The sequence below is a fragment of the Chamaea fasciata genome, unplaced genomic scaffold (assembly GCF_029207755.1).
Source record: "Chamaea fasciata isolate MVZ Bird 193981 ecotype frontalis unplaced genomic scaffold, bChaFas1.0.hap1 SCAF_3, whole genome shotgun sequence".
Taxonomy (NCBI): domain Eukaryota; kingdom Metazoa; phylum Chordata; class Aves; order Passeriformes; family Sylviidae; genus Chamaea; species Chamaea fasciata.
Window position 1 is genome coordinate 28,183,185 of NW_027094088.1, and position 8,894 is coordinate 28,192,078.

Consider the following 8,894-nt stretch of genomic DNA (forward strand, 5'->3'; position numbering starts at 1 on the left):
GGGAGAAGGCTGTGCCAGACCAAAGCAGCCTGGAATCTACATCTCCACTCGGCACTTCTATCACTGGATTGACTACAACATGCGTGCATACCACACCGCTGAAAGTGCTTCCTGAGCAGCAGGACAGGCAGGATCCAGGGCAGGCTGCAGTGCACCACAGCCCTTTCCTGCTGGGGCAATGCCTGCTGATCCAAAGGCAGCCTCAGTGTCAAAACCCTGCTCTGTCCCGCCCACATTTCTCTCCGGTGTGCAGGCAAACACTGGAGTTGATCTAATTGTTGAAATAAAGCTAGCTTTGTTCACAGGGAACCATCTTTTCGGTGTAATTCCAATTCCTGGGAAGGGCAACAAGTGCCACCTTCGGCACCTGCAGAATGAGCCTGAGGCACAAAGGGACAGAGTGGCTCCAGAGAGCACCAGTGTGCCTGGTCAGAGAGGAGAGTGCCCTGAGCCACCATGGGCTGGAGGAACCCGGTACACCAAGCCTAGGAAGGGGATAGGACAAAAGCAGACACCTTGGGGACAGTGCTCAAATGCCCGTGGGCTGATGATTTAGGGCCTGGTGTAGGCTTGGGCAAAGAGAACAGACCAGAGACAGTCCCAAGCATGACAAGGGAAGCTCCTGCCTCCTGAGTGGACTGCCAGTGATGGCTTGGGAGGGCTGACCTGAAACAGAGATTGGACAGAGATAAAAAAGGAAGTAGGTATTTCTTGAAAGGCCTCCAGAATCCACCTTGGCCAGGACAGGAGCCTGATCAGGGCTATCCACAAGTTGGACAAATAATGGCCACAAAATGGCTGCCGGGTCACAAGATCTTAAGTTTTTATTAAGTTTTGGTCCATTTGCATATTGGGGTTTAATTGTCCAATTGCAGCTTCGGGTTGTGGGGTCTCATCCTTCTTGTTTTCTCTCTTCAGTCCGCTGTTGTTTATGCTGTTGGCCTGAAAGTTGTCCTTGGTCCTCAGCAGGAAAAGGATTTGTTTGTCTACTTACTCTATGAAAAGAGCCTACTAGCACTTAATGCGAGGCTCAGAACTACACCCCTAAGCAGCACAGAATCTGAAACTAGGAAAGCTAAAGCTTAAGGCCCGTCACCAGTGCCCTAAGGCAGGGCCAGAGTTCACAGGTAGTAAAGGGGGACTGATGTGCTGGGCGGTCACACTTCACAGATACTCAGAGGAAGAGCTGGGCTCATTCTGGGGAGAGGAACCTGGCAGAAACAGTAGGAGAGCACACCGGGAATGCCATGGAAGGCCAAAGTGAGTGGGCCAACAGCAGCTGCAACACCGAGGCTGTTCACAGGCAGGGAGGGCCAAGCCTGGGAGCCATGGGAAAAAGATCCCTGGGCTTGGCTCCAAATTTGGGAGGAGACAAAGGCAGAGACAGGGAGGAGTCAAGGAAGATGAGGTTGCTGTGTAAGTCTGGCAAACGGAGAGAAGGAGCAGTCAAAGATCCAGCTGCACAGACACAAACTGCAGCTTGCCGTGCTTCCTTGTCTGAGTGCTGCACATAAGCACCACAGGATGGGCAAGAACCTTCTTATCTCGACTCACTAATTAACAAATCCTCTACAAACTGTACAAATTTGCCCCAGAATTTATACTCTTTTCAATCAAAGCTCAATATTTGGGGCGGTGGGACGGGCAAAGAAAAAAATGACAGCCTAATGCCACGGGGAAGACAGTTGTTGAAGGCAGTTGCTGTCTTTTCCAGGTGAAGGCAAGTGAACACTGACTTTCTAAATATACTGGAATGTTGCGGTGTGAAAATTATTACTTTGCAACTTTACGTAGAATGGTTTGTTCCAGATTACCCCGTGTTCCAACCCCTTTGGTTTTTCCCTAGTTGTGGCTCCTGTCCATCTCCCTGCAACCCTGCCCAGACTCTGGTGGGGGGCTGGGGTGATTGGCAGAGCCTATGACTTCTCCGCCCTGTAGCGTGTATCAGATGCCCTGCGTACTGTCTTTTTGTCCTGGTAACTCCCACCCCCCATGGTATTGGTCCTGGGCTAATCCCTGCCCCTCTCCACACCCCTGGTACTTAAGGTCAAGGAGAGCCCAGAGAAGTCATTTTTCACCTGGCCAGCTGGCAGCAATCAACCTATCTTGTCACCCACGTGAGAGTCTGCCTGTCTTCCACGCCGGAGCCACACTTCTACCTGAGGGCCAGGGCTCACACAGCAAGAAGGAACCGGAGCTGTACCAATTAATGCGTGTTCAGGACCGAGCTAGCCGTTGCAGCTCTGAACGCCCGCATTAATGGAAGGCTTCAAAATGCCTTGGGCTAGGTGTCACTCCGTCTGCTTCTGGATATTCTTCTTGGGTTCCAGGCAAATGGAGTCCTGTCTCACGGCATGTGGCATTCTTCCCTTTGTATTAATCAAGGTGGGCTGTGCTGAGAGCAATCATCCCACATCTGTACTTGCCCCTGCCAGCCTGGCATAAGCTTCTTCAAATATTTACTGAAGTAAATTTCAGGGGCTGCCCGCTCACTAAAGACACTGAGTCCAAGAGTGTCACTCAGGGTTGGGGATGGTCATTACCCTGCCCAGAGGGGAGACAAGCTTCGAGCTGCCCCATCATCCTGGCACAACCTTAGTGTGCAAAATTCTGCTGCCCATTAAGAAGTTCTCCCAGTTCTCTACAACTTTGGCCACAGACACGTCCTCACCTAAAACAGGGATATTTCCCACCACGTCAAACACCTTGGTGCATGTGAAGCCCTCTTCTGCGTGCCAAGAAGGGATTTCCACCCCCTTCTGTGTGTGCTCTGGCACCCATTGTGCGGCATGAGGGACACAAGGTTCTCCCTGTGCCTGTCTGCAAAAGCCTTCAAGCAGAGACTCGAGCCCCTCTACCTCACAACTTACGGGGGCCTCCACAACTCCTCTGTGGCCACCTCACACCGCTCATGCTGCGCACACCTTCTCCACCCACTACCCACGACTTCACCGAATCTGCGGCAAATGCCACAGCAATAGAGAGGCTCAATTCCACGCTTATAATTTACACAGACTCTGCACATGGAATTATAACACTCCTCCCGTGGCTCCTTCCTGCTCTAAAGGTCCCAGGTGAACTCACCAGTAGCTGCTCTTCAGGACGGAGGCTCCAGCAGTACTGTCCTTAGGTCCCATCTGGGCTGCCAAAATGCTGAGGAATCTCCCCTGTGTGACCATTCCAGAGGCACAGGTGACTCCAACAAGCTGATGGGTGACCCGTTTGATTCCCTACCCACACCACTCTCAGCCAGTCAGAGCGGGTATCCGTACCCATTCAACCTCAGGATTCATTCCCCCAGCAGACTCGCAGATGTCACATTCCAGAAAGAGCCACCGGCTCCTGCTGCAGCACTCGGGGTCCGTTCAAATCCCTGGCCTGTGCCACAGCTCCCTGTGCCCTCTGTCATGCAAAGGGTGGCAGTCTCTGGTCCCAGACTCCCACCAGCCAGAGCTCAATCTGCAGCTGGCACTGCAGCTGCACAACCAGCTCCCTGCCCCAAATGGATTCCTCAGCAGCTGCTGGCCTCAGAGACTGCACAGCCTCATCCTGCAAGAAGAGGGGCCTAAAGAAAGCAGCAGAGAGCAGCCCTTCTTACAAGGGCAGGTCCTCAAAGGACAAGGGCAATGGCTTTACAGCGACAGAGGGTAGCTTCGTATGAGATACTGGGAAGAAATTCTTGACTGTCAGGCTGCAGACATACTGGCACGGGTTGCCCAGAGCAGCTGCGGATGCCTGTTTTTCATGTAGGCAAAGTCAGCACAGAAGACACAGACACCAACTTCAGGAATAAATGCAACTTACTGTAATTCAAAACCGCAAAGAATGGGAGAAGGATAAGCTAAGCAATGCATCTAATCGTTACTGTAAAAGACTGCCTACAGTGATGAAGGGAGACACATCACAAGTTACCCTAATCCTTGACCATCATGCAGGTCTGCCCATCAACGGGGGGGGAAGCCAGTGTCAGTCACAGTGAAGGACTGGAGAACCACTGCCAGCAACTGGGAAATCCTGCAGGTGCCTTCCCCTCCAGGCAATGAGGTTTCTGACTGGGCTGCGAGAGAGGCCCATCTTTATGCTGTTGAATAAACAAGCTACCAGAACTACTAGTGCAGGATCATCTGGTTTTTTTCTCCTCTTGGGATGCTCCCCAGGCCTTGGAGGACTCCAGGAGGAACCAAGGAAGTTGTCTGTGATCCTACATCCCAAAAGAAGGCCAGATGTGGCCTTGTCCAGTTTCTGATTAGCGAAAGGCAAATCCACGTTTTGCCGATGAGCGGATCTCGACAACATTTGGTTGGAAGGTTCACGCAGAGGCCAACCTTTGATCAAGAGCTCTGGTTCCTGCCTCAGTCAGGTCCTGTTGATAAAGACTTTGTACTTCAATGTCCCATCCTCCCTCAAATTGTCCAACGACAGCTTCTGAGCCAGGCTCTGAGCAAACTTCTCCAGTACAAACTATCCATCCCTACCAATGGCAGGAAGTCGGAGCTATGTGATTTCCAAGGTCCCTTCCACCCCAAACCATTCCACGGCCCATGGATTCGGTGTTGCCCCTCCCCCAGTGGGCCCCGGTTGCACAGGCCCCCACAGCGCCCCAAACACGGAACCCAGCCCTCAGTGACATCAGCCCCGGGGCCGGGGCCACCACGGGCAGCGCGGCTGCTGCCGGGCACTGCGGCTGTGGCTGTGCTGCTGCACGGAGCCCTCAGTGCTTGCAGCTGACACGTGCCTCTGGCAGCCATGAATCGGCTCGGCCTCCTCGTCCTGCTGACCGTGGCCGCGCTGGCCCACGGCATACAGTACCCCTGCGGGTAAGTGGCCCCAGGCCCTGGGAGGGAGCCGTGGCAACACTTGGGGCCTTCCCTGGAGGGGACCCGCCTGTCCCCCGTGGCTGGGCCACAGCTTCCTACCCACCATGGGGAAGCCTCCGTTCCTTGGACAGACAAACATCCCATGGGCTTCCCTGGCCTGCTGGGCCTGCAAACGCTTGTGGGGAGGGCACAGGGCTGAGCTTCAGCCTGAGCCACAGCAGGCCACGCAGCAGCATGGAAATGACTTTCTGCTTGCAGAGGTTCCTGCGGCCTCCGCGCTCCGCAACCTGACTACTACCCCATGACTTATTCCACCGGCAACGAAGCTTACGACTTCGGCATGACACGCATTGTGGGTGGAGTAGGCGCTCTGGAAGCATCCTGGCCCTGGATCGTCAGCATCCAACATCCCCTTTCACCGAACCTGGGTCATTGGTGTGGAGGGTCCCTCATCACTGCAGATTGGGTCCTCACGGCGGCCCACTGCTTCGACAAGTTTGAGTAAGGCAGACCAGGGAATGGGGACACCCTCGCTACACCAGCAGGTGCCCTGTCAGCAGCCACCACCTGCTACTCCCGTCCCCTTTCCTCTCAGGCAGTCCAGCTGCCACACTGCTCAGGAGAAGCCTGGGCTTGTGCCAAGGCTTCCTAGCGGCCTCCAGCTCGACATTCCCCCAGCCTCATGTGTGTGAGGGCACTCACACCTGCCAGAGCACTGCTCCCTCTCTGCCTTGCCAAGCAGAAGAGAGGCAGCTGCTGGGCTGCTGTGGTACATGGCTCTGCTCCCTCTCAGCCCTCTCTCCATCTTCTTTCCAGTGACATCAGCATGCTGTATGTGGTGCTTGGAGCTACCAAGTTCACTCAGCCGGGCCCTGGGGCCGTAGTTCGCAACGTGAAGCAGGTGGTGGTTCACCCCTACTACAAGCGTGCCGACTTCAGCTACGACATTGCCCTGCTGCAACTGGACGGTTCTGTCCAGTGCAGCGCCTACATCCAGCTGGCCTGTCTGGCTGACCCCGCCCTAGAAGTCTCAAAGCTCAACAACTGCTGGATCGCTGGCTGGGGTTCCACCACTGCAAGATGTGAGTTCCAGCTAAGTGCAGTGGGGAGAGGGTTTGGGCTTCCTCACAGCAGAGTCCAAAGCCAGGCTGAAGGACGTAGCCCGGTGCAGAGATGGGCCTGGCCTGCTCCCCAAAGGCGGGAAGCAGGGACACCGTGCCCTAGCGCCTCTGCGGAGGGAAAGCCGTGCCCAAGGGACAGGGATTCCCCTCAGACGGGGAAGGAGAACTGACATGGGGGTGCTGAGGGCTTATTGCTTTCTCTGCTCACAGCTCAAGGTTCACGTGGTCGCCTGCAGGAGGCCAAGGTCCAGCTCATCAATTCCCAGCTCTGCAACAGCAGTGACTGGTATGCAGGGAAAGTCCACCCCTACAACTTGTGTGCTGGTTACCCACAGGGCGCCATCGACGCCTGCCAGGTATGAATGTGTCACGAGCCTCTCAGCCCCCAGCAGCACCAGCAGCCCTGGCAGCGCTGCCCAAACACAGCCCAGGGTCTGCTTTGCCCCGGCCAGTTCTCCCGGTCACCCTCCCAGCCCCAGCTCCCCCCCAGCTGCTGGGGCGGGGGGGGGGGGGGGGCTTCCTACACACTCCCCATCCACTCCTACTTGCCCAGTGCCCCCCTTGTGCCAGAAAGCCCAGAAAGCCCAGCTAGCGCTCTCGGCAGCGCAGAGATCCGGGTGCCAAACATCCATGCTCTGCACATCCAGGACTCCTGCCTTGTGCAGAGAGGACACAGAGAGCCCTACCCTACAGGACCCCAAGCCATTCACAGCCAAGGCTCTGGAGGCTCCAGCCTCTGAGGAGAGCCTTCCTCTGCCTGGAATACAGTTCTGGCAGGGGCTGTGAGAGAAGAGGAGACAGCCCCGGTGCTGGCAGGGGCCACTCAACACCACCTTAATCCTCTCTGCTCTGTTGCAGGGCGACAGTGGTGGTCCTCTCATGTGCAAGGACAACACCGCCGAGTACTGGTGGGTTGTCGGCATAACCAGCTGGGGAGAAGGCTGTGCCAGACCAAAGCAGCCTGGAATCTACATCTCCACTCGGCACTTCTATCACTGGATTGACTACAACATGCGTGCATACCACACCGCTGAAAGTGCTTCCTGAGCAGCAGGACAGGCAGGATCCAGGGCAGGCTGCAGTGCACCACAGCCCTTTCCTGCTGGGGCAATGCCTGCTGATCCAAAGGCAGCCTCAGTGTCAAAACCCTGCTCTGTCCCGCCCACATTTCTCTCCGGTGTGCAGGCAAACACTGGAGTTGATCTAATTGTTGAAATAAAGCTAGCTTTGTTCACAGGGAACCATCTTTTCGGTGTAATTCCAATTCCTGGGAAGGGCAACAAGTGCCACCTTCGGCACCTGCAGAATGAGCCTGAGGCACAAAGGGACAGAGTGGCTCCAGAGAGCACCAGTGTGCCTGGTCAGAGAGGAGAGTGCCCTGAGCCACCATGGGCTGGAGGAACCCGGTACACCAAGCCTAGGAAGGGGATAGGACAAAAGCAGACACCTTGGGGACAGTGCTCAAATGCCCGTGGGCTGATGATTTAGGGCCTGGTGTAGGCTTGGGCAAAGAGAACAGACCAGAGACAGTCCCAAGCATGACAAGGGAAGCTCCTGCCTCCTGAGTGGACTGCCAGTGATGGCTTGGGAGGGCTGACCTGAAACAGAGATTGGACAGAGATAAAAAAGGAAGTAGGTATTTCTTGAAAGGCCTCCAGAATCCACCTTGGCCAGGACAGGAGCCTGATCAGGGCTATCCACAAGTTGGACAAATAATGGCCACAAAATGGCTGCCGGGTCACAAGATCTTAAGTTTTTATTAAGTTTTGGTCCATTTGCATATTGGGGTTTAATTGTCCAATTGCAGCTTCGGGTTGTGGGGTCTCATCCTTCTTGTTTTCTCTCTTCAGTCCGCTGTTGTTTATGCTGTTGGCCTGAAAGTTGTCCTTGGTCCTCAGCAGGAAAAGGATTTGTTTGTCTACTTACTCTATGAAAAGAGCCTACTAGCACTTAATGCGAGGCTCAGAACTACACCCCTAAGCAGCACAGAATCTGAAACTAGGAAAGCTAAAGCTTAAGGCCCGTCACCAGTGCCCTAAGGCAGGGCCAGAGTTCACAGGTAGTAAAGGGGGACTGATGTGCTGGGCGGTCACACTTCACAGATACTCAGAGGAAGAGCTGGGCTCATTCTGGGGAGAGGAACCTGGCAGAAACAGTAGGAGAGCACACCGGGAATGCCATGGAAGGCCAAAGTGAGTGGGCCAACAGCAGCTGCAACACCGAGGCTGTTCACAGGCAGGGAGGGCCAAGCCTGGGAGCCATGGGAAAAAGATCCCTGGGCTTGGCTCCAAATTTGGGAGGAGACAAAGGCAGAGACAGGGAGGAGTCAAGGAAGATGAGGTTGCTGTGTAAGTCTGGCAAACGGAGAGAAGGAGCAGTCAAAGATCCAGCTGCACAGACACAAACTGCAGCTTGCCGTGCTTCCTTGTCTGAGTGCTGCACATAAGCACCACAGGATGGGCAAGAACCTTCTTATCTCGACTCACTAATTAACAAATCCTCTACAAACTGTACAAATTTGCCCCAGAATTTATACTCTTTTCAATCAAAGCTCAATATTTGGGGCGGTGGGACGGGCAAAGAAAAAAATGACAGCCTAATGCCACGGGGAAGACAGTTGTTGAAGGCAGTTGCTGTCTTTTCCAGGTGAAGGCAAGTGAACACTGACTTTCTAAATATACTGGAATGTTGCGGTGTGAAAATTATTACTTTGCAACTTTACGTAGAATGGTTTGTTCCAGATTACCCCGTGTTCCAACCCCTTTGGTTTTTCCCTAGTTGTGGCTCCTGTCCATCTCCCTGCAACCCTGCCCAGACTCTGGTGGGGGGCTGGGGTGATTGGCAGAGCCTATGACTTCTCCGCCCTGTAGCGTGTATCAGATGCCCTGCGTACTGTCTTTTTGTCCTGGTAACTCCCACCCCCCATGGTATTGGTCCTGGGCTAATCCCTGCCCCT

The 8,894-nt window shown here is 54.6% G+C and overlaps 1 pseudogene; it reads left to right on the plus strand.

Annotated features, from left to right (window-relative positions):
* The first annotated feature begins 1,247 nt into the window (after window positions 1-1,247).
* On the plus strand, window positions 1,248-6,985 carry LOC136287502 (acrosin-like; annotated as a pseudogene).
* Window positions 6,986-8,894: the final 1,909 nt, after the last annotated feature.